Source organism: Anser cygnoides, chromosome 1, assembly GCF_040182565.1.
Source record: "Anser cygnoides isolate HZ-2024a breed goose chromosome 1, Taihu_goose_T2T_genome, whole genome shotgun sequence".
NCBI classification, from domain to species: domain Eukaryota; kingdom Metazoa; phylum Chordata; class Aves; order Anseriformes; family Anatidae; genus Anser; species Anser cygnoides.
Genome location: NC_089873.1, coordinates 31,716,741 through 31,743,640, shown reverse-complemented (window position 1 = coordinate 31,743,640; position 26,900 = coordinate 31,716,741). Strand labels below are relative to the sequence as shown.

The 26,900-nt window shown below is 38.7% G+C and overlaps 1 protein-coding gene across 2 annotated transcripts in view; it reads right to left on the bottom strand.

The window, feature by feature from the left end:
* CNTN1 (contactin 1) overlaps positions 1–26,900 on the bottom strand; it is a 249,712-nt gene that overhangs the window by 161,216 nt on the left and 61,596 nt on the right. For both annotated transcript variants that reach the window (XM_066991953.1, XM_066991949.1), the window contains exon 2: positions 18,769–18,814. The gene's annotated coding sequence lies outside the window, so the exon portion shown is untranslated. The remainder of the gene's footprint in view (positions 1–18,768; positions 18,815–26,900) is intronic.

Below are 26,900 nucleotides of genomic sequence, written 5' to 3'. Positions count from 1 at the left end.
GAAAACCCTCAGTTGCCAGTGAGAATTCAGTACAAAATCAATTAAATCTGTAAATTTCAACGCTTTGCAGAAGAAAAAAAAAAAAAAAGGAAAAAAAAGACACTAAACCAGGATTGTCAGTTCTTAAAATGTGGATCACTCTTTCCTTTAATTCTTCTTCTCTAGCCTAGATGAGTGCAATTGGTTTACATAGCTTTTAGAATTACTCCCTCCTCCTCAAACTAATTCTGCTTTTTTTTTTTCCCCCAGCAGAAGGCAGATCTCATCAGCACACAGAGAACAGTATATTTCCACTGGCTGATACTGGAAACTGAATGAACAGAAAATATCTAAAATTGTGTAGTAACAGATAAAAGAGTAGTAGGCAACACTTCCCAACAAATACAACATATGATATGGACTACAAACCATGAAGGACCTGAAACATCACATAGGCTATATAAGCTTTTTTGCATGTTTTAAAAGTAATAACAACAATGCTAATAACAAAAATAATCCTAACTGGGACAACAACTAGTCACCTTTGAGGAAACAGGAGCTCAATTTCAAGACCCAAAGAGAAATGTTGCCATGTAAAGCATAGAGTGAGGAAACACTGTTTTGAAATGAGTAAATATTGTAAATTAAAAATGAAGGAAACCTTTGAATATATGTCAATTGTTTCTGAAAGAATAATACTTTTTTGTCAAGTGACTAACATTGCAGTTTACATGATTTTAGCAGTAGAAACCAGAAGGAGGAAAAAAAAAAAGGCAAATATGGATAATAAATCTAAATGACATACATAGTATCACACACATTTATGTACACAAATGTAAATGTTCACCAGCTTTTTTAATACACAAAAACTAAGCTACCCATTTGACAGATATAAAGAAATATGCATGCAATTGAAGGTAAATTAAGTATTTCTGATCACTGGCAAGTTCTTTTCTCTGCCACAGTTCCAAGACTAAACTTTTTGTTGTTGTTAATTTGGGGGTAGGGGCACAAATGAAGGCTTAAGGACTGCAACATTCTCCCACTGCCTGTGGAGACCCTCACAGAGCTTCCCTGCAGTGTGGATGGTCCTATGAAGGGTAAATAAAGAAAACTTTCAGAAAGTTCTGCTTTCAATTACTAATGTCTGAAAAAAGTAGCAGCAGCTTCTTGGCAAATATGGGGAATATGTTCCATATAAGCTATAATACAATTTAAGACTAAATACTGTGCCTCATAGGATACATGAGCTAAAAGACAGCAAAAAATAGCCCCTACAATACTGCCCTTATAGCTCTCCATCTGACTAGCGAGGTAAATATCTGAAAGTTAACTGTGTCGGTCTTTGAGCTCATAGAAGTTAACCTGTGTCTCCTTATTGTGCAGGTGAAGTATTAGCAAGCAATGGACACTAGTTCTTCAGTAGAAAAAGCACAGCATCTTCCAAAGAACAGGAAGCTGTGATAAGTAGCTTAACATACATCTGCGGGAATCCACCATAGCATGTCTGCACAGGTATGTAGCAACATTAATAAAAAGTACAATCTGCATCAAAATACCCCATAAAACAAGTCTTTCAGTTATCCCAGGTGAAGATTTTAACTTCTGAGGAATAACTATAAGATACTATTTTGTATGTTAGCTTAATTGTGTACTCTGGGTTACAATTTTTAGGGTTTACATCAAGTGATGGACTCCTTTCCGTACACAAAGCTTTTACTTAAAGCAGCAGTATAAGCTAAGGGAACTGGCAAATAATGAATCTGTGATCATATCCTGAAATACAATTGCAAATATACCATCTGGCACTTAAGATTTGACTAAAGCTGATTGATACAGCCCAACTGTTCAGTAGCAGCTTCATTACATAGAAGCTTCAGCAAATTTCACATATAAAGTATTATTATTTCACATATAAAGTATTAATCTGTTCAAGCATGACAAAGTCCTAAAATAAGAGAACTGCAGGCATACAGCTTTAAAAATAAAGAACAGAATTTATCCATTACAGTATGAAATATAAATGCATTTAGTGCTCTCTAAAGAGGAAAAAATTAAATAAGTCTTGAACTCTCAAGAGTGCAATTGGCCATGTTCCATCTCTTTACCCTGTTTTCAAGTATATTTTCTGCCAAAAAGCATGTAAAAGGTTTTGTCCCTATCAGATTGAGTAATGTCCTAAGATAACCTAACAACAAAAATGGGCAGGAATCTTCTGGGCAATTCAATTATGATCTTACCAGGTTATTTCCAGACTACTGATATGTTATCACCTCTTAAAAAGCTGGCAATCTTGTGATAGGAGCACAGAATTTGCTAGATGTCTCTTAATGGAGTGTTCATCTCATTTCCTAATATAAAACAAAATTGCTGCTATGCTGCACAAAACGCAGAGTACAAATTAGTGACATTTAAATGACCTATGCAAGCTTATAAACTCTGGTCAGGGTTTGAAAAATCACTTTTTACCTACAGGTTCCAATCCCGTCTTAAGGACATAGGTGCTTTCTATTAATTCCAGCAAGCCTGCACTGTTGTTCAAGTGTAGATTTTTGTTTCTTAGTAATTAGTTGTGTTCATCACAGAGACATACAAAGACATCTGCTATCACCATAAAAACAAGTTGAGATATCAATGAATGCCACGTGTTTGTTTTTTTTTTTTAAAGAAAGAATGACTTTAACTGTGGCTACTGAGGGACTCACAAAAATACTTTCCATAGCTCATGCCTATCTAAAGCTAGATGGAGGAGGGTGGGTTTACACCACCAGGCAGCAAATACTGTACTGCATCATGGGCAGTGACTAAGCTGTTCTGACAAAAATCCATGGAAGGGACAACCTGCAAGAAGACACTGCCAAAAAACAAACTATATAACTCTCTGATGACCACAGTTTTACCATCTCCTCTATCTCCACCTCTAGTTCCTCAGAGATGTATGTGTATCCTGAAGGACAGTAAGGCATTTTAATTTGTTTGTGTTCAGTAAAAGTCATGATTTTTTTTGTACAGCAGGGCAGGAGGGATTTGGATCATCTGTCTGGGCTGTACGAGCACTGGAGTCTGGGCCCAAAGACCAAAGAGGAAGCAAAAGAGCTTGACACCTCCTTGGGCTGTGCTTCCCAAGCTAAGCAAGCTGACATGGTGCCCCCTGCGTTTCTGGGGAAGTTCCCTGGAAGTTCTCTTCCAGGGTTTCGTCCACCCAGAAGCAGCTTGTAGGGTCTGTGAGAACGTACCTGGTAGGAAGGGTGCAGGAAGCTGGACCTGATAGCTCTGAGTTATGCAGGAAACCCCTGAGAGGATCAGGGACTTGCTCACAGTAAGGGGCAGATCTGCAAACAACCCTCAGTGGTTACAAAAGTAGCGACTACAGGAAGGGACCGTATGCATTTTACTCCACCTCACAAGCAAAGCTGGAGGAAAGAGCTAGCTTTGCAAGGCTCACACAAAGGCAAGGCTTTCTTTTCAAAGCCTTTTATCTTAATCCTTTTACTTTAATGTGTTTCACCTACGTTTTTTTCCTATGTAGTGATATACCTCTTCCAGTTTATTGATTTGTGTCCTAATGAAACCTATCTTACAAATCCCTTCTGGTACATTTGAGTATGCTGTTACACAGGAAAAAGATAAAGCTATTACTTCCATTTTCTAAACAAACATAAGCTCGTCATTTACATCACACACACATTACAAAAAAAGCCTCTGACTTCTCAGTCCATCTTTTTGTTACTAAGGAACGTTCCGTAGAAATAAGCATGCTTGATGACTTGCTAAGGTTGATATGTAGTTAGTCTCACCAAGAGAAGAAGCATTAAAGTGATATTAGAGGAAATCAATATACAGTATCAAAGTGTTCCGCAGTGTTGGATTTGTCAGAAAAAGGGTAGAGACCATGATTTTATTTGTTACAACAGGAGGAAAACCAAAGAACAAAACCACCAGAGAAACTGGAGAGTCTTTGACACTGTACGATGATGCAAGGTTGCTCAAAAGTACCTACAATGCTAATTGTGAAAGAACACTTGAAAAACCTGTCTGTACATACAGCAATATAAATAGCTCATACAGTATAAAAATAGTATAAAAATATAAAAATAGCTCATACAATATTAAAAGCTCTGTGGCAGCCTTCGCCCTTCAATGAAATCAAGTCACTTTCCTGATCTTTCCTGTAAAAATTCAGATTCTAATATTCTTATGCAAAAAATAAAAATAAAAATCTTGTAGCAACTCCAATTTCCATGGTTCCCTACCCTCTGCCCACTTCAGTCTATACATCAACGGCCTTAGTGCTACCCTTCAACTCTAAGAGCTGAAGAAATGCTTACAGAAAAGTAGGGAAAGCTTGCCAAAATGTCCAGGGCTTGGTTTTGTCACTTACTAAAGTCATTCTTGTATTAAAATTCTCTTATTACTGACACAAAGATCTAGATCCAAGGTCCTACTCAGGTCCCTAACTTCTCAGTCACTGCTGCTTTTCTCCCTAGATTCGAAAACAAAGAGATTTTACCTCGTTAAAGGTTAATTTTCAAAAATTGACGTGGATTGTGTTGTTGTCTTTTTCTCAACACAAGCAGTTTGGAAACATCATTATCTAATGTGACCTTCTAGTCGGAAAGGGTTTCTCTTTAACAGAAACAGTAAGAAAAGAAATGTATTATCAGTGGGCAAGAAAGTAAATAAATTGCATTAAGATTGCTAAAGTACATTTTTGAAATACTGGAACTAACGCTCTAATTCCTGTATGCAGTTAGATTCACAGGGGAATTTTCAGAGTAATACTATTCATTAATAATTATTGGTAAAATTCCCTTATTATTATGATTAAGGAAGCTTTAAAGCACTAATTTGAAAGAGGTAACAATCATCTGGGCCCTGATCCAGCAAAGCACTTAAAAATGTTAATTTTCATCATGAAAATAACGGCCTGGATTCAAAGAGGACTGACATACCTAAGTTAAGATAATCTTGGCTTTTTAAGCCTGTAATGGGAAGATCAACTAGAAGCATTATAAAAGTAATCCATGAAATCCTGCCAGAAGTTTGCCTCAATGCTATGCCATTATCAGACATTCTCCAAGGGGCTGCTTTCTCCTGGGAGACTCCCACGTAAAAGTGAGACCTCTTACAGAAACTGATTTTAGGGAAAAAAATATATTGCAGACCCAAGCACATTTAAAACCAATATATAACAAATATAGATGGTCACAAAATTGATATCTGGTATGGAAGGCCGAAGTTCAAGTGTTTGACCTGAACCAAACTCTGAACCTGGTCTTCCACATCTGAATTTGCAATGCATTTTCTTCTTTATTCATATTCTTCAGGAAGATAAAAGACTGGAGCCGCATGCAGGCAAAACCCTTCCATAAAGATCACAAAATCTAGGCAGCTTTTTTGTCCAAAGAGACAGGCTTGGGCTAGGTATGTGGATGTTTAGCTGTAATTTTCAGAAGAAAAGGAATAAATGCAGGAGCACATTTTATTGTTCATTTGTGTTACTTTTGTCTGTGGCAGATAGGAGCTCATCACAGTAGTTATGGACAAAAAAAATGCCCAGATTCTGTAATCCTTCTGGAGAGGATTGCATCTGGCTCCACTCCCTTTTATCTTACCTGATGAAGAGAGGCTCTCTCTATGGCTGTGAGGTGTCACAGCTTGTCTGGACTCCCAAAAGTTATCTACCCATCTACCTGAAAGAAGCAGTACCCCTCTCTAGAACCCCTTAGGGAAATATGTTCTGTTTTTACCAAAGACTTTCTTCAGCTCACTGAATATTTTAAAAAAATATATAACAAAAAATGGTATTCAGCGTGAAATCCAGACAAGGCTTTATGGAAGCATACATCTTCCTCTATTTTTTTCCACTAATCATAAAAACATTAGTGGTCAAGGAAGAGTTTCTTTGACTTTCTGGAATATAATTAAACTGGGTTTAGCTGCAGCAGAATGAATTCTGAACAACCCAAATAAATTGATCTTCAGCAGTTTTTGATAACAATATGAATCATTTGCTCTCTTTTTATTCTACATCTGATCATGTTCTCCTTTTAATTTTTTGGTTTTGTTCTTATTTCAGAACAGCTTTTTTTTTTTTTATCTGTACAGATATCTAAAGTATTTCATTTTACATATATCGATCCAGTAAACTCGTCACCAGCATCTGATAATAAAACCTCTGTCTACACCACTTAGCTGTAACTTCCACAATGCCAGGGATTTCTCCTTCCAAATGAATTCAGAACAATGCAGAATAAAACAAGACAATGATTTTCACATAAAATCATATTTCAAATACTCTGTCCACATTCCAGATGCTTTTATATTGTAACCTACCGTATTCCTAGTATAGGTTCTTACCTCTCCTCTCCCTGAGCTGCCAGTGAACAGCACATTCTACTCCAGTGCACACAGCCATTCTGACAGACACCCGTTTCCCTTCTCTACACCCACTGCACATTTATACAAAATATATTTTAATTAACCTTGAAGATTATCTTTATGCTCAAATTATTAGCATTCCTAAAGTAATATCTGTGGGTTTCAGCATTAAGTACCTATAAAATTTAACCTCAAATCATACCTCCTTCTCCTGTCTGCTGTTTATCCAAAGGAGCATGCAAGACAATGAAAACAAAAGAGTATCATATGAAGGACTCAAAAGACCGAGGAAAGATGTAAGGGCCATTTTATCATTTATGTGTTGCATGATGTTTTGACTCTATTAAGTACAACTCAGTACCAGAAAAAATGACTGAAATATCATTAACTGTATTAAAACAGATTATATTTGAGTTACTGAAAGGAGAGTGCACTGCTGGTGGGACTTAAATGGATTGCCTGACTCATTCAGGCTGAAGGTTAATCCTTAGGGGTTTCAAAAACCAAACATAAGAATGAGCAAAAAATCCCCACGACACCACTTAAGAATATTTCATTAATTATATGCACTTCTACATGCTCCCAAACCTGAAGCAAACACTTTACAGAGAAAAATAGGGTGACAGTTTATTTTATAAAGGCTATCTATATGCCATGCACGCAGGATTATGCAGAGACACTCAGCTAGCTCTAGGACCAGCAGGAGCAGAGCTGTGCCCAGCCTTATACCTAACAGTCCTTCTGATGTCTGAACTGGGGGGCACAGACATACCAGACCCTCTACCATGCCACGGTATTGCAGAGTCTGGCTCATGCAATACAAGCTATAAAGGAATAGCGCAGGGAAGCAAGAGATGAGGACAGAATGGGTGTAACGAAAGACAAGTGTTGCAGCAATTAGATGACACATAGGAGATATCATCCAGGTCTCATCTCAAATCAGGATGTAGCTGGAACGTGGCATTTAATATCCGCATAGCCACGTAATATGGAAAATCCTTTCTCCTCTGCTCCCCTCTCCGCTCTCTTCTCAATGTGCACCAGTTTCCTTCCAAATGAAGCCTGAGAAGAAGCTGTGCGGTATTTAATGAGATCCACTAACAGAAAAGGCTAGGAGATAAGGACTGTTGGAGTGCACAAACATCCCAAGATCAGCATTATCGGGTAATGGCACTCGTCCTGCAGGCATCCAGAACTTAGCTTCATCTACTTCAATCTCCTATTGCACAGCAGCAAGTAGGAGCCTGAACAGGAAAGTGCTTGGATGTTCTTAATGAACACCTCTGTCCTCACCCTTCTCCAAGCTCATGCCCTGAAACACAAATAAATGCATCGCTTTTATCCTCCCCAAGCGAATATTCATTGAATGTCCTCTGGAATTTTATTAAGCTTTTTAGATATAATATACTGCAGTGATGACTCCCATAAATAATTTATGAAGTAAAATAGGTTTCCTTTTGCTAATTTTAAATTATTTATTTTGTAATTCTACTACCACATTACTTATTTTTAAGTATTATTTTAAAGGATAAGTGAAATTTTATACACATATATACACTTCTGCTGACCACGTTGCAGATTTCCAGCCTGTAGAAGGCACATTATTTGATTTTTCTTTTTCATTGTTCTTTGTTCATCTCAGCATCATGCTCCAGACCACTCAATGTTTTAGAAAAGCAAGACTTCTGAACTAATTTTATTCTTTGCATGTTCTTAGAAACTATTTACAGTACCAAATCCTTTTGTCACTACACTGTAAGTAAATATATTGATATTAATGGAAATACAAACATAAATTATTAGTTCTTAGAACAGTACCAATAGCTAAATATTTAAACACACTGTGTGACTGCATAGTGAAATCTGATTTTTTGGAAATGGTCTTCTAGAGTGACATGCTTCACTTATTTCAGTGAGCACTAACACAAGTCTGTTTAAAGACCAATGAAAAAGATTTCTGAAGCTGCAAGTCAGACTAGTGTCAGAGAACAAAACCGAAAAATGGCTCATAGCTAATAACTGTAAAGATAAAGTATGAAGCAAAATAGCTTTAGCTGTGTTAAGCATACTGTACAAAGACTCTCAATATCCCACTTGTTCTCATCTCAGAGGCATCTTATCTCTAGAACTGTGTATTTGGTGAATTCAGTAATTACATTACTTGAAACGGAAATATGAATGGTGAACTGAAAAAAGATTTAGAGTTGTTCTGCAACTGACAGAAATGAAACACGATTTCCTACAGATTTGAATCCCAGCTCACTCACACCCCTTAACTAAAATAATTTCAGCCTCTCTTCTCACCACATATACTTTCTGACATCTCTTCTGGGCAGGAGACAGCACCTGCTGTGCTTAGCCTGGAGGTATGTATATATTGATTGCTGCCAAAGAGAATATATAACAGCTTTCCACTCGGTAGGACACTGATTTGGATTTTTCCTCTTTACTTAGCTACAGATATATAAAAACTTGTAAGAACTTAATTATCTTCAAGATTGGCATACTTCCTTCCCATGTTGCAGGAGCTAGAAAGGCAGTTCAAACTACAAAGCAGACTGACAGACAGAAAGTGACTGCATAATCCTTGTTTCCTTAGGAAACAAGCTAAAATGTTACACTGAATTAAAGCTACATTGCATTAATGGTGCTGGCAACACAACATCTATGAAAATTTTAACAGCTTATCAAATTTATTGATGTATGTAACATAAATACCTGGCTCAATCTAATTAAAATATATTAAAAGTGTATTTTAGAATGAATGTTCAGCTCTGGGGCCCCCAGCACAAGAAGGACATGGAAGTATTAGAATGGGTCCAGAGGAGGGCCACAAAGATGATCAAGGGGCTGGAGCACCTCTGCTGTGAAGACAGGCTGGGGAAGTTGGGGTTGTTCAGCCTGGAGAAGAGAAGGCTCCAGAGAGACCTTAGAGCGGCCTTCCAGTGCCTAAAGGGCGTCTCCAGGAAAGCTGGGGAGAGACTCTTTGTCAGGGGGTGTAGCGATAGGACAAGGAGTAATGGCTTTAAACTAAAAGAATAGAAGTTCAGATTAGATATAAGGAAGAAATCCATTACTTAGAGAGTGGTGAGGTGCTGAAAAAGTTTGCCCGGAGAAGCTGTGGATGCCCCATCCCTGGAGGTGCTCAAGGCCAGGCTGGATGGGGCTTTGAGCAACCTGGTCTGGTGGAAGGTGTCCCTGCACATGGCACGGGGTTGGAGCTGGGTGGGCTTTAAGGTCCCTTCAAGCCCAAACCATTCTATGATTCTGTGCTTCTGTGTTTTGAATTATATATATAACTTACAAATGATAGTTTTTTTATATATAATACATGTACGTGTATGTAACTATACACAAAGCATGAAATAAAACTCAAAAATGTTTGAATTGTATTTATATATATATATATATATATACACACATAGATAACTCTAGACCTCATCTAAATAGAAACCAGTCTATGTGGGGAATTAAATTCTTATCCTTTTGGGAGCTTCTAATGTTCACATGCTTCTGGGACTCAGCAGTTTGAATAAAAATTGACTGTTGCTTCTACATAGATATATATGGGCGCAACAGAGAACAGAGAACATCAGTAGCTCACAAGCCAGCTAAGAGACCCGTGTTATTAGTTGCTCTGTAGTCTCTCCATGGGTTTCACTACTTTCTTAAATTTTATCATGAATATAAACAAGTTAAGTTTTAGTCTGTATGGAAAGAGAAGGCCAAACAGAATTCCTGTCTTACCCATCCTAAGATAAGGATGTTATCTCTTTCACGTGTTCCCCAAGGGTGTACTGCTTTGGTCTTAAATCACAAATGTCTGAAATTTTCACAGTTAAAATCCAGAGTTGCATAAATATTTTCCTCCTATAACCCATTTGAAAGCTTGTTCCGTCCTTAGTTATACCCCCGAGGAATAACTGGTCCAGGGTTTGACCTCGGCACTTTGGATGGACAACTCTTCTTGTCTACTTTGTTTGGCACACAGTCAGGGAAAACCTCTCTCCAAAAGCCCTCCGACACTACCCTCTTCCCGGCACCTCTCATGGGGAATTTCCATGTTCCCTGGCCCAGTCCCACTCTGAAAGGCATCATTCAAAGTCAAGGAATATTGCTGGGAATGAGCTGCTTGTTTTTCCCATAAAGTCACTCACTATGTGATTGCTCCTGTCACAATTTCCCAGATGCAGTTTGGCTATTACATGCAAATTCCTTTCATGAAACGAATGCACAAAGCTAAATTAAAGTCTCCTGTCAAAACAGAGGTTGTGATAAAAATGATGCTCACAGAACCAACACCAACTTTACGCTCCCAACCTGCAAAAACATCACTTACTTTAAAAAGTATATTTTCCCATCGTTTTATAGAGCAAAAGAGGAAGATAGCTCAGAAACACACAGGTTGTTTCTCACACCTTAAATATGATTCTCCAAACAATTTTTGAAAGAACTGGTTATCTGTAGTGAAGTAACTCACCAAATCACCTAAGTCAATGTGGTACTTTAATACTTGATTTTATTTTATTTTTTTTTGACAGTAGGCCTGAAATCTCAGTGACATATCTTCTACTCCTCAAGGACTTCTCCACACAAGGAGAAGTGTTTGATCCAGTACTGACTGGCTGAATTTTACTACAGAAACTGATAAAAGGAATTTCATGAAGCCCAGATAGAAAAGTGCACACACATACACATCTACACAGAATATACACAACACATGGGCGCAGCTAGAAAATGGGAGCACAGTTCAATAGCTTAAGCTATAGGTGTACTCCAACTATAGGCCACAGCTTTTGTGTAAGTTTAAACTTCATAATATCTTTAAATAACAAATAAAGCTGAATCCCCTAAACACATTAAAATGAAACATACAACACTTTTCCAGCGTATGTTTTCTATTACTTTTTAAATTAAGATTAAATATTTTATCGACTCAAACATGCATTGTGGCTACAGAAGAAGATTTTCATTTAGAGGAATATTTTCATCCTCAAGTTCTGTCACAAAACAGAAGGAGGAACATTTTTACAATGCAATATGGACTGTGTCAATTTGCTGCCATTTTCTCTTTCTCCTATGCTGACCAAGTCAAGAGATGTGGTAAATAGTGGGCCTGCCATCGCCACTGCTTTGCTCAAGTCATTTTTACACAGGAAGATTGCTCACTGGTTATAGGTTTAATGAGCTAGGCACATTTTGCTAGGGTTATGAACAGGCTGGTAGGAATTCATAAAAACTGTAAGAGGCAGACATGGTGAAAGAGCTTCTAGAGCTTTCCTAAAAGAAGGCATCTTTTTTTTTTTTTTTTTTTTTTTTCCTTCTTAAGCAAGCCTAAGAAGCTAGCTGGAAAGACAATAAAGATCCTGGCTAAAATCCTGTTTCTAATGTGAGGTTAATGACCGCTGGATTTCAGTGGACCTAATCACTCCAGAAGGAAGGAAATAGTGAGAGAGAAAAATATGAACTAAGAAAAATGGGGGCTATAGAAAGGAGGAGCAAGAAGAAAAAATCCCCAAGAGAAAAATGGAGCCAGGAAACGCTTGTACCATTTAGATGTCTACCCCTGAAAGAAGTATACATAAATATCCTGCACCATTTCATACTTTGAGTATCTATTTTTGACAGTTTTAAAAATAAATTTAAGTTTCGAAATGAAGTTGTCTCTAGTAAAAGCAAGCTGTCCCTGCATGCCACTGACCCTTATGCCTCTGCAGTGAAAAGACAACTGCTAACAGCATTTCTTTGGCTAAGCAGATTTCCTTTGCCACTGCTGAGATGAGAAGTGTGTCCAGCTCTAGACTTAGAGTTTCTGGTGATGCTGGACTCAAATCTATTAAGAACATCAGAAGATCCAATTAACCCAAGTCTCACCTGTAGATGAAAAAAAAAAAAAAACCTTTCTGATTCATTAACTAGCAGTTCACCTGACTGCTGCCAAAACACACTCACCTCTTTTCCCATCAGCTACCAAGACAGTTCTTCCCACCATGAGCACAGCACAGAGCAGACAGCAGATGGCCTCTCTCCTGATGGGTATCCAGAAGCTGAACTTGTAACATTATTTTTCCAACTAATATTAGATTTTTCTGGGTTACTTCATTAGTAGCACAGTGATCCCTAATCTAATTTGCAGCAGTGACCACTGAAATCTTCATCTCTGGGGTGCCCAGTACAAGAAGAACATAGAAGTATTCGAACGAGTCCAGAGGAGGGCCACAAGGATGATCAGAGGGCTGGAGCACCTCTCCTGTGGGGACAGGCTGAGAGAGGTGGGGTTGTTCAGCCTGGAGAAGAGAAGGCTCCAGGGAGACCTTACAGCAGGGGGCCTACAGGACAGATGGGGAGGGACTCTGTGTCAGGGAGTTTGGTGACAAGACAAGGGGAAATGATTTTAAACTAAAATAGGGTTGATTTAGATTAGAATTAGGAAGAAATTCTTTACTCAGAGGGTGGCGAGGCACTGGCACAGTGTAGAAGAGCACTTGTAACAATAACTGTTATACTTCAACAGGTGGGCCTTAGTGAATCATTTATAATACATATTTGGATCAAATTTTAACCAGTTATCAGGAAATATGTTTCTGCTAACCTTTTTAATTTTAGGAAGGTATTATATTTTAAAGAATTAGCACAAAATCTGATTCATAAAATGGAGAACTGTATCCCAAAAAGTCCTGAAAGAAACTGAATAAGGATGAGGAAATTAGCTGAACATATGCTTTTGGTGTGAAGTTTTAGCACAACTAGTGACTGCCATACCTGGAGACACAAGTAGGAGAATTACATACTAATATATAATTATCCTAAGAATTATATGGAAGCTGTCTTTGTATTTGGTATAATTAGGACCAGTACATGACATTAGTGAAGTCATTACTAGTATTCTGCACTTGGTCCTTGGATCAACACCTCAAGAGGATGCTAAAGACTAAAGAATATTTAGAGACATCAGATAGTCACATTCTTGAAACTTGCCTCAGGCAAGATATCAAAAACTTCAGCCTATCTGGTTTGTACAAAAAGATGCTAAGATAGAACAGCATGTTCCACAAGCACCTGCTGACAAAAACAGTTTTCATATTATCAATAATGTTTTAATGCTTTTGCTTTGTTTTGTTTTTTAAATACATATTTTATTTTAACACAGATTGGGATTTATCTAACATCATTTTTAAAAGTCCATAGTGTAAACTTTAATCTCTGATCTCTTCATCTAGAGTCCTTCTATAGTTAATGAGCATTTTTAGTAGTGCAAGAATCAACAACTGGAGCATCTTAATGAGATGTCATTAAAAAAAAAAAAACAAACAAACACAAACATGCAGTTCAAATCAAAGTCTGTATCTGCAGAAATTACTGGGGAAAGTATTATGGTTTGTGTTGTTTAGGGATTTTTTTTGTGCATGCTTTAAAATCCACAAGTAACTACTGTTTTGCATAATTCTAGGAAACTCTAGGAAGCAATTTTGCACAGTTAGTCTCTTTTTAATGAAAAACACACATACCTAAGATGTTCGAGTCCCGCAAGACCTTTTGGTACACGCCACATATACCCCACAAGATGTGGAGCACAACCTACTACTAAAGTATTATGGACACAGCTAGAAAAAGGATAAAGGGAAACAGCTGTAGTTCAACAAAACCAAAACCTTCTGGATTATTCTAAAGGAATAGCTTCTGTGGGTTTGCTCCTTTCCAGCTACATAACTAACTAATTTATGCTTTGTGCTCCAAATCCCTGCATCAGAAGAAAAAGCAGATGGGAAAATTAAGACAAATGAATACCTTAATGCAACAGGGAAAACATCTTTATTATAGACATTTAATGTGGTAATGCATAATATCCTGATCTTTGGCTACAGATACAGTGAAAGAGCTGACACTACCCATTTGTAAGATTAGTAAGGATCTATCATTTTGGGTCTGATTTTGTTTCCCTGTTGCAGGAGACAGCACCTGGATGCCCCTCAATGTTGACAGAAAGAATAACTTCTCTGGTGTCTGTATTTTCAGCCATATGAATCTCTTATTTATTTGGAAACATTAGCAACACATAGAGATAACTGCCTTAAATTCTTGTCTTAATGCAAATAAGTTTCAACACATCTCCGATATAAGTGCCCAACACAGATCCTTCTTTCCTCAAGAATAAGATGTTATATCTGTTAAGCAACCCCAGCATTAACACCAGAAGTTGACTAAACAAACATTTGGATCATCTTTCTTCAGCTGGCTCTGCCTAGGGAGCACAGAGAGATGAGAGGTGAACAAGGGAAGCTTCTGATCATCTGCAGAGATCCATCTCCTAATCTACAATAAATTATGTTTATCCGACAAGCACTTCCCCTGAGCAAGACACCAGCTTAATTTCCCTTCACAAATGAAGGGCTATAGATTATTTCAGGGACTTGCATGCACAGTCTGTCATTACAGGTACTTTGTTTCCTCTGAGGTATCAGTTTTTGTAACCCAGCCTAGAAAAGACTTCTCTGCACTCCCCTGATTAAGACATGTATGCTTGAATCTCTGTAGTTACTGCTGCTTTGATAATGATTCTATCCAATACTTCTCTATAGCTACGTCTATGGTTCAATATCATTCCTACTAAAATCAAAGGGATTCATTGCCAGCGGCAGTGGCACTCAGGAGGTGCCTTTCAGTAGCATGTCAGTCATATTTTAAACCCAAGGGGTCAACCCTGAATTGCAACAGTACTGAGGCATGTTAAGAAACTGGAGTGGAAACCACGTTAAAACACCTACTTATCTGCAGACACAAACATTTTAAGCAGATTGACTGTACAAGGCCCATAGTGCTACCTACTTTACAATAAAATGAAGACAGAAATTGAAGACAGAAATACATTTGTATGAAGTGATCTTAGTTGGAAATATCTTGTCTTTTCCAGTCCCTATTGTATCAACCAACAGACAAAATGACAACACTAGATGAAATTTTTTGAACAGAAACATGGCAAGATAAATTATGTGGAGTATCGAAATGTTTCAATGGATAGCACAGATTCACAAGAGTTTCAATAGACACTGCTATGCATAGTGCCGTTTGCTGAAAATGAGCTGTTAAAAAAATCTGTTAGTTTTCTTGAAAAAAAAAAAAAGGCACAATTAACTACACTGTTGGAAAAGCTGGTACAGATCCAAAACAGCTCACAGGTGAAGACCTTCCATGAAGACAGTGCTATACATTTATATTTCTGCCAGTTGCAGTAGAAGAATATTCTCTTTTCAGAGGCTGCTCAGTGAGGAGTAGCAGGCCACTTCAACAATGCAATTCAAGGGTAAGAATGTAGAGCAGCAGGAGCTGAAGCAGTTGAGTAATTCATCACTCTTCAGAGGAGTAAGACACGATTGCACTCTCTGTACTGGCTGGCACAAACTCTTCAACAACAATCTACTATGTGGAAAACAGACTGGCCTTTGTACTTTGTTTGTGCCTTACTAAGAGCATTGCTCTTCAAATAATTCAGTAATATAAATGTAATGCTTACTATATAAAAGCCAGCTGCACAGATATAGAAATTAATGTATAATAAGCAGAATGTATCCTGTGAAGGCCTTTCCAGGAAAATGTTGATCCAAACTGCTTCTACTCATTTGAGCACATTCAAATTGAATTCTGCAAGATTGTTGAGAAGTGTTTAGTGTGAAGCAATGATTACATCCGCATACAGATCTAACTCTTTCACACTTCTTGGACATTACACTGCTTGATTTTAAAAGAAAGATACCATACTGCACCATAGAAATACAGGTGTAGTGGAAGCATTCCGTCTGGATATTTCATTAGCTTATAGCATCCTTCAAAAAAGCTCTGTTGGGTGAGATTCTACAGCTGATGCAGTAATTAAGAGAAAACAGCACAGCCCCATAACTCCTGCTGAATACCCACCAGACAGCGTACTTGCCTCTCAACCTTCCCTTCGAACAGATGAGGGCCAACCTGCCCAGTCGTATCACAGAGTCACATCTCTGCCTCAGCCCGCGGCCAAGGTGCTTGTCAGGCACCTCGCGCTGCCTGCAGCCAGCCAGTGAGCCCCACCAGACAGCAATCCGCTGCCATGGCTCAGCACAGCTCCGCACTTCTCTGGGTCTGAGCCTGGCACAGACGCCTGGCAAGTCCTACAGGAGGCTGTCTGATCCCATCAGGTCACAGAGCAAAAGGCAGGCTGCGATGAGGGAGCATTGCGGCCGCGCTGCCCTCCCCCAGCCTCTCTGCTGCCTTACGTGACAGGCTCTGTCGAAAGCTGGCCACCCGAGCGGTATGCTTACCACACGGCCTGGTCCCTCTCTGCAGGCCAAGGGAAGAGCCCTGCAAGAGACCAGCCTCATAATCCCAGCTGCTTCCTTCCCTGGGGAAAAGCACCCAAAGGGACCCGCACACCAGACATTACACCTGACCTGGAGGAATGCTGCAGCAACCCAGGCCCGCACCATGACCTGAGGGACCGGCGGGCAGGTGCCCTGAGGTGAAGGATCCCCCATTTCCACCTCCAGTGAAGTGCAGGATCCTTCATTTCCACCTCCCCCTCCTCTATAAGGACTTTCATCCTTCATTTTGCTTCTTTTTCAGCCACAGAATAAAAGTAATATTCATCTATACTGATGGCAGTTATAAATTAGAAACAGCAGGAGACAGCAGCCATTCTGAATGAAGACAAAAAGCACCAGGTATATCCAGCTGCTCCTGGGATCACAAGCTCGTTCGTTCAGAACAATAAGCACAGGAATGGTTGTGCTTTAATAACAGAATAACAGCATGCACCAAGCCAATTACGGGGTTGCTAGTAAGGAAGGTCTGACGACACATACATGGAAAAACTGAGCACATGCGACACTGCAACAAAGCTGGCCACACCTTTCTCAAACAGAGGAGAGAGATTTGATGGACCTCATCTCAGATGAAAAACAGGATTCAGGAATGAAGGATTTGTTCCTCGAACACCTGCCCATGGACAACATAGACAAAGATAGAATGAGGTGTATTTATAAGTGCAGAGGGCAGAACTGCTATGAAAGTCTGCTTGCCATGTGTCACCCACACTAATTTGTTCATTATACTACAGTTAACTGAAGCAGTATGTGAAATAGAAAAGCAAGGAGGTATTGAAATAGAAAAACAAGGAGGTTAATTATATTTAAAAAAAAAAAAGCAATGCATCATAAGAAGAATTAGTGTTATTTGTGTATATTGCAAAGATCCGCTGTGTTCATTACTATACAAATGTCCAACAGAAACATCTGTCAATATATTACCAAGGTTCAGACTCCCAAAAGGATAAGGGTTGGAGGCATGTACCTTCAGGATTCATCAAAGCGCTACCCTACGCTCATGTTTTCTTTGTCCAGCAGCATAACGTACTGACGTTACAGAAGGTAAAAGATGCCAAAGGTAAAAATGTCAGCGCTAAACAACTTTAAGCCAACAAAGCGTGTTTTGCGGTTAGGAGCCATGACTTCCTCTGGTCCTGTCCCATTACAGGAGAGTGGATTTCACTTCAAGCACATTCTGAAATCTGTTTCCAAATTTGTATTAAAATGTCTCTTGTTTATGTTCTTACTTGAATTATACTTCTAGGAATATTACATTAACTTAATACAACCTTTAAGTGAACTAAAGAGGAAAAAATCACACCTGCCTACCCCTAATGAAAATCTAAGCACACTCCTCTGCCCTGCTGAGCTGCCACTGTTATTTCAGTGTCTGTCTTACCAGAGTAGCTTCATCAGAGACAAGTAATGTTGCTTACTGCAGCGTAACATGATTTTATAGGTAGCCCAAGGTTATTCTTCCTTCATATAGTGAGCTCATCACTGAGCTATGGGTTTCCTATTGCCCAGTGATATCTACATACAGACTGGTCAGGGGGGGCTTTATCCTGCTGTAATCTGGTCACCAGGTACCACCTTACGTTTTTAAAACATATTTTGTAGAGCCCAGTAGGTCATTTCTGAATAATCAACAGAAGTACAGATCAGGTTCTATGCTTCTGTGGTATATATACAAAATGTTCTTTGGTGTGGCTTTCATGGTAGATCCCATCTCTACTCCAACATTCAAGAAGGAAATTATAGATATACATATTAAATATCAATTCAAACTAGAGAAGTCTTTGAATCAAAAAACCTTGCATGCAGACCTGATGTCAAAATGTTGTATCTCGATATAGCTAACATTTAAAAATTAATCACATTAAGGTCAAAAATACTGTTTCTGCATATTACTCCAGCATAAATTTCTGAATTAGCGGTGTTTTTACCACATCTTTCACTGCATCAAGATTAATAAACAATGAGGTTAATAAAAAGATCCTCTCTTTCACTTCATTACTTAAACTTAATCCGATATGGATACTGGGAAAAAAAAAAAAAAAGAGAAGCCACCAACCTCTAATAAGGCGGAGTCTGTTCCAGTGCAGATCCAGAAGCAGTATCTAGGATTGAAGAAAGACAGAGTTCAGTCTGGTTGCTTGATACTTAACTTAATTTTTCAATTTGCTCGTTATGTTATAATTTGTTATGCATACTTCCATAACATGCTCTTCCAATCAGCTTTTCCCAGATGTTTTCTGGCATTCATAAACATATGGGTTTCAGTTAGTCACTGTCTTGCATAAAGCTAAGACATATTAATAAAATCCTAGCAAAATTAAACTTTAAAAGAGACTTACCCTATTTAAAACTTGCATGGTTTTATTTTTCCTGATTACTTGGTAGACAAGCTATTACAGATTGCCTTTGAAAATAAATTAAGATGCACATTTAGCTATTTTTTAAAGTCAATAACCGTTAACACAAAAACTAGATCTGAAAGCTTTCTCCTGCAGTAAAGCATTGAGATGTCAGCTCAGATACATTATCAGTTATGCTATCACCAAACTCCTGCTTTCTCTAACACATTTCATTCTTCTGTTTATAGTATGCTTTCTGATCCCTCCCTATACTTGTCTCCACCCAGTAAATTTTGCTGCCCTTCCAGAATAGTTCAAAAATCTTTACTCAAATTGTGTTTTGATTTCTTCAAACACTCTCTGATTCACAGCTGCAGATACCATCCACCTACTTCCAAATCTGCAGTTCTTCTTTTAGCAGTTTGGGTGTAATATCCCTGAAATGTTTGGATTGCTGGATCCAAGGTGGTAACTACACAACACTGGCACTACTTGCAAATTTTCAACTGCTTCCAAGATCTAGCACAACCTAAACAAATAAATGCAGAGTACTCACTTCAGAAGTTGGCTACATAAACTAACAGATTTACAGCTCACCCCCATGCCTGCATTTCCTTTTATAACTGTAGTTCATTGCAACTGTGAAGATTTCTACATTGTGCTAACTGCCAAATGGACAATAATTTAGGTTGGTAAACGTGAGGTAAGGAATCTTTTAGATATATAAGGCCCAATTGCTAACTCCAGGGGTGACAGATGATCCAACCAGCACCCAGGCTCCAAAGCTGTACAACTTTGTAGTTAGCTTCTTCAAAGCAGACTCAAAACTCAGTTTGTTTCTAGCATACTCTGATTTATTGCAACACAAAATCCGATCTGTCTTCATTGTCCTGAGGACACTTTACCAAATTAGAAATGTAATAATTTCTCTGAAGGCTTCATTAAGTGGTGCAATTCCACTTTTTTCCATGTACCACATGTCTGTGTAAACTGACACAACATTCCCATGGCCTCAGCAACACTCTCATTAAATGGCGTGTTATCTCTAAAAGTTTAATGTCACAAGCATTCCACTATGCTGAGAGAATAAGAAAAATAATTATTGCACTCCCAGGCTCATTCCTTTAACCTCTTATAAAATAAGTAGGTGTTCATGTTCAAATATTGTGTTTTAATCCTTCTGCTGCTGCTGACCTGGACAGAATAGCAGAATAATCCCACCTATAAAGAACATTTCTATTATTTCTACTTCCTTGTAAACTATTCATGAGAGTCCATGGATCTAATCTTACAGAACCACATACACAAAAGGACTTACTCTGTCATAACTAAATTTTATTCTCCAATCACTCCCTTGCTAAGTACATATTTGCATGTACTTAATCTTAATAACTTTGAAAACTGATTTCCAAGCAACACATTTATCTTGAGTAGGAAGTTTCTGGGGTAACAAGTACAGTACATTATCAGGATAATACAATATATTCTATCCTTCTTCCAGCACTTAACAGGAAGGTTTAAATGTTTGCTTTGTAATTTATTATCTGCGATGGAAAATAAACTAAAACACAAATAGAACAACCTCAAGGTTCTGAACAGTTTTATAAAATTACAAGCATTTAAAGAATGCCAGCTGAGTCCGCTTGGTTAAGAACATATTTTTCTGGAGTAAGGGTTTGAGAATTATTCCCTACCACATTCAGTGAAACACCCTTACATTAAAATACATTATTCACAGAATCCCAGACTGGCTGAGGCTGGCAGGACCTTCTGGAGCCCACCTGCCCCAGCCCCTGCCCAGGCAGGGACACCCAGAGCAGGCTGCCAAGGGCCACATCCAGGGGGCTTTGGAAGATCTCCAAGGAGGAGACCCCATGGCCTCTCTGGGCAGCCTGTGCCAGGGCTCAGGCACCCGCCCAGCCCAGAAATGCTGCCTGGTGTTCAGGGGGAGCCTCCTGTGCTCCATTTTGTGCCCATTGCCTCTTGTCCTGCCACTGGGCACCACTGAAAAGAGCCTGGCTCCGTGCTCTTTTGCACCCTCCCTTCAGGTATCAATATACACTGATCCCCCCCAATATAAGATCCCCCCCAAGACCTCCTCTTCTCCAGGCTAAACAGCTCTCAGCCTGTCCCTGTAGGAGTGGGGCTCCAGTCCTTTGATCATCTTGGTGGTCCTACCTTGGACTCTCTCCAGGATGTCCACGTCTCTTGTACTGGGGGACCCAAAACTGGACGTGGTACTCCAGGTGCAGCTTCACCAATGCTGAGCAGAGGGGAAGGATCACTGCCCTCAGCCTGCTGGTGATACTTTGCCTAATGCAGCCAGGTATTCCTGGCAGTTGGCCTTCTAAGTGTCAAGTGCACATTGCTAACTCATGTTTAACTCGGTGCCCACCAGGACTGCAAGGTTCTTTTCTGCAGAGCTGGTTTCCAGCTGGGTGTCCCCCAGCTTGTCTTGGTGCACTTCTTCTTGTTCAGCTCCATGAGGTCCTTGTCAGCCCACCTCTCCAGCCCTCTGGGTGGCTGCATGGCTCTCTGGCAAACCAGCCACTCCCCCCAGTTTTGTTTCTCCCCTGTAAGTTTCTCTTCCTGTAACTTTCTATACATTATTTTCAAAGATCCACTTGTGTTATACTAAATTCTGTACTTTTTGATAATAGCTTTAGGTTCATTCCCTTCAACTGAAACTTACCACTGCAGTACACCAGAAGAAGAAAAAAGCAACGTGAAAGAAATCAGCAGACATTAATTTAATCTTTAACAGAGCAACACTTAGTTAGAAGTAAACTGTGATAAATGTTACACTTTCTTTCCCTTTCATCAGTAATTCTGGATATTACTAATCCATCATTTGTGAGTATTTCACCTCTATGTTTTACCTTTGGTAAGCATTGCATTATGGAAAAACTTGTCAAACCTTCAGGCAGCTGCTAAAATAAAACAAACTGCAGATATGAGACAACTAAAAATGCATTTTCCACAGGTGAAATGTAGGACTACAGAAAAAAATCTAAGCTATAGAAATGTGTAATGTTGATTAACAACAAGACAGAGTATCTAGAGTGGTGCTGTTACTGGGGGGAAAGAAATATCCCAGGGTAGTCTGGGAAACTGCCAATTAAATGTTTGTCCTTGCAAGTTTAGAACAGAACATAAAACTTCCTCATTTATGTAAGAGGAGGATCATCACAATTTTTAAGCTAGTTTGGTGAAGAATACAGAACACATGGGCACAGGGCAAGAGGAGGGATCTACCTAGCTCAGTATATTGACTTGAATAATGGCAACTACTTGATGCTTATAAACAGAATATAGGGAATAGGATGAATGATTCTTCCTCTGCTCTACTCTTTATGACTTAAGTGTGAATGAAAGAAAAGAAAAAAAAAAACCATCATTAAAAACACATCATTAAAACACATCAAGTACTGTGTCCAGTTTTGGGCCGCTCACTATAAGAAGGGCATTGAGATGCTCAAGTGTGTGCAGAGAAGAGCAACAAAGCTGGTGAGAGGACTAAAAAGCAAGTGTTATGAGGGGTGCCCAAGGGGATTGGGGTTGTTTAGGCTGGAGAAGACTGAGGAGAGATCTCATTGCTCTCTACAACTATGTGAAAGGAGTCTGCAGCGAGGAGTGCGTTGGTCTCTTTTCTCAGGTACAAATGATAGGGCACAAGGAAACAGTCTCAAGTTGTACCACGGGAGGCTTAGGCTAGATATCAGGAAGAATTTCTTCATTGAGAGGGTGTTCAAGCATTGGAACAGGCTGCCCAGGGAGGCGGTGGAGTCCCAATCCCTGGAGGTATTTAAGAGACATGTATAATAAGGGACATGGCTTAGTGATGGGACTTGGTAGGCCAGGTTGGTGGTTGGACTTGATGATCTTGAAGGTCTTTTTCCAACATAAATGATTCTATAATCCTATGATATATTTTTTTTTTCAAATTTTATCCCACTTCTGTTCACAGTGGTTGGTAAAAGATAGTGAAGTAATTTGCTTGAATCTCCACACATCTAAATTTATGAAAAAACACTCAGCATTTTAGATCATCTTGGCAGACCTAAATTCACTTCTTCAGCCTAAATCACAGTGTGAGGCAAGAGAGAGAAGTGCGATGCAGACAGATTACTGCTGAACTCAGTAATGTCTAAGCCATGATTAGCTCTCAAAAAAATCCACTTTCAGTCTTCACTAATCAGTAGGACCAATCAGTTCAGCACAAGGCATTTGATGTGCACACCAACGGGTCATTATAAATTAACCTCCACTCAAAAAAAAAAAAAAAAGCTTTTTTTGTAATACTTAATAAGCTTTTGATGACTCCATTGCAGAGGACACTATCTGAGAATTATGTCATTCAAAACATCACCCATGAAAAAGAAACATACAAAAAATATCTTTACCTAACTGACATAAATTTATCGTTTGTACCTGCTTATCTATCTGAATCTACTTAGGAATGGTTGCTAGATGAAAATACAGCATGTACAGTCCTGCAAAAATACAAAATGTAATGCTTTTTGTGTATGTCAAAGCACTTGGATATTCCAAGTGTATAAAGAGATATAAAGTTGTTATCTGTCTAGAGTTATCAAGTTCCAATTGAAAGACAGTAAATTATTTGTAACTCTTGAAAATGTCTTTATTATCAACTGTTAGAGAAAGCACTCCTAAACACACAAACTGCATTCAGGTTTAAGCTCTGACTCAGAATGGCAAAGACTTCTGACATTTTTCTAGTACCTTTTGTCACAGCTGTTAGTGATAATTTGCTTCCTTTCCATAAAGCCTTCCTCTGCTTTTTCACCTAATCCTTTTAAGTATCTGCTTTCATGTTCTGACACACACGGCCTTTCCAACAAAGTCCTTCACAAAAAAATCACCTGAAATCTGCAAAAAAAAAAAAAAGATTATGTAGCTTAACTATTTCCGTAATCTGTTATTACAATAGCTAGAAACTTCAACTTGCTCTTATCACTTTTACCCTAAGAAAATTGAAATATAAGAAGTGAAGCAAACAAATGCTCAAAAAATACCGTGAACAAGAAGTTGTGTTAAAAAAATACATAAAAGTCTTTCCATATCTTTAAAAGATATATATATTGTACTGTTTATGCAATTCTAAAAGAAAAAAAAAGAAAAAAAAAACAGAAGCCTGAATTCTTTGACCTACAGAGACAAGAAGAAAGAACTTAGTTTCATAGTTCCAGCAAGAATATAGTTGCAGTATAAAGCAGGAGATACAACCAACACAACAATGGTACAAAATACTGGATCAGAGATCCAGCATTGTGGCATGAAAAGAGAAACTGAGCTTAATTTAAGAAACCTCCCTTTTTTGTCCTCTTATATTACAGCTTGGGTAATAGCATCAAAGATACACCTAAAGCATCATAGATGCTACATTAGAAAGATGCCAGTCAAAACTACACATAAATTCATCTCACATTGTTGGAAAATTATAAATTAAATGGTCGGTTAAATGGTTGCTTTAGATGCTAATTGAATTTTACATCACCTGTCTAACTTGAGTTCCCATCCTTCAAGCAATTTGTAATGCAAGCCCAGAGCTTATTCCTTTTTTAAATTCTCTCATTTCCTTTCTCTTTCATTTATTTATTTATTTTTTTAATAATTCAGATGTCAGGAAATTGCTTTAGCACAAACTTTCTACATTATATATAAATATATATATATATATATATGTATAAATACAGAACACACAGATCCCTCCTATCTATGATCTTTCCCGGTAATGCTACATAAGTTAAAAACCAAAAGCAGTTTTTTTCCCATCAGGCTGAGCACCTACAAACCTCTACCAGCACACTCTGTCCTGGTCCAACACAGTCTCCAGAAGCAGGACAGACAGACGGCAATCTGGAAGTGCTTGGGCTGGAGACTGGGAGACTGAATGACCCACTGAGGCACACCTTGCCCAGACCGTCACCCCGAGCACTTGTCCACCTTATCCCTCTGCCCTCTCCAGCCTTGCTTTTGGGGAGCTTCTCTGACTTAGCACAGGGAAGCAGTGGGTGAAGAACAGCACTGCACTGAGCTGCAGGAGCCAGAGCCCAAGCGCCTTGGAAACAACACTTCTGGCTATTCATTGCTACGACACAGGCAACCACAGCTGATGCTTTCTAACTCCTAAGTGCCTTGCTCTGCTGCTTAAATTACCTTCTTCTAACACGGTACTTTTGCAAGTAATTTCTCATGTGCTAATTTTTTTTATCCGAATTTAGCTTTTTCCTAAAGACTAGTGAGTCTTTCAGTTGTACTTATAATGGTAGCACACACACCTGTCATAACAATGAAAATGACCTTTTGCAATACTGCTTCATGGAGGCTGCGCAACTTAAAACACATTTTCAGAATTTGCTGAGGAACAATACAAACGAGAAAATAAGAACTATCTTTTGGCCCTGCCAAAGGAAATCAGCCTACAAATTACTTCACTGATGGCAGGATTTCTTGTGTGGGGGTCTTCTTTGGAACAAGCAAGCATCATTTCCTTCAGGAAAACAGACAAGTTGGAGAGGTGAGCAAGACGGGAAATTTGATCAAACTCTTTCCACAGACCTCATTCAGCCTCATTCAGAAGTTCTAGAAACTTCTGTTTCTTAGAAATTCTCTTCTAACATTAAATATCCATGTGGTCTTCTAAAATGTCTGAAATGGCATTTTGATAATTATTCACACAAGTATGATGTTCAGTCTCTCATACTGGATGCCCCATTCACTTATAATAAATGTGAGCATAAATCAATTAACTTCATCAGTTTAAAAAAAGGAACTATAGCTTTAATTCCTGAAAGCTTCAAAAAACAGTTCCTCAAACTTAACAGTTGTATAAGAGGCCTCTTTTGATGGGTATGATTTCAAACTTTCATGTAGTTACTATTAAAGAGAGCAACTTTACGAACCAACACTGAGAAAGCATAAAATAACAACAAAATTTAAAAGGAAAAACATGCAAATACATCAAGGATGAGCTTACCAAATCTAGCAATATGACCTGACAAACAAAATATGATTTACTGAACCAATTGTTCATGTAAATCTTCAGAGAGCTTATTTTAACAAAGACTTTGTTATAATGATGATCACTGAAGTTTTAGTGTATATTTTATTATCTCACTGGGGAAAATTTGCATGAGCAAAGGAATGGACTGCTTGCTTTGGTAAGCATTTTCCAGTTACCATTCCTATAGCATGCATCTCTAACAAGCAAAAACAGTACAGTGGATATTTTGATGGAAATAACAGTAAAAGTGAACAAACGACATTTAAATTGCCAGCCATCTTTCGACTCTGGAAACCAGGGTGTTACTTTTAATCTCTACTCCAGGAAGAGCTTTTCATCAGTGTCATGGAGCAATGGGAAAAATACGGTTATAAGTTTAGTTTCTCTCACCTACTGTTTGTGATTCAGGCATGCACCTGCATCTGAGGGTACGCACCTTGCCTTTCCCCAGGCCATCTGTACCACTGACAGATGGTACCACTGTTTGATGTGAATTTACTATGGATGTGCTCTAGTTTAAATAGATCCTTAAGATGATAGAGAACGCTTGGTACTGGCTCCTTGTCAGGCAACATAAAACACAGGCAATCACCAGGAGACACTCCTTCAACTCTTGTGGTGCTTTTGCCTTTCCTGGCTGTTCAGTCTATCCCAGCTGTATGGAGCAGAAGGGAGGTTGTTCAAACCCTCTTACAAAAGTGACTGCAGTATGCCTGCTGGGCAGGAAGACCTCACCATCACCTCCTTCAGGAAAAGTCCCACCAGATTTCCTTATGCAGTGCTGTTAACTAAGCTCATTTACTGGATGCCAGGCATGGACTG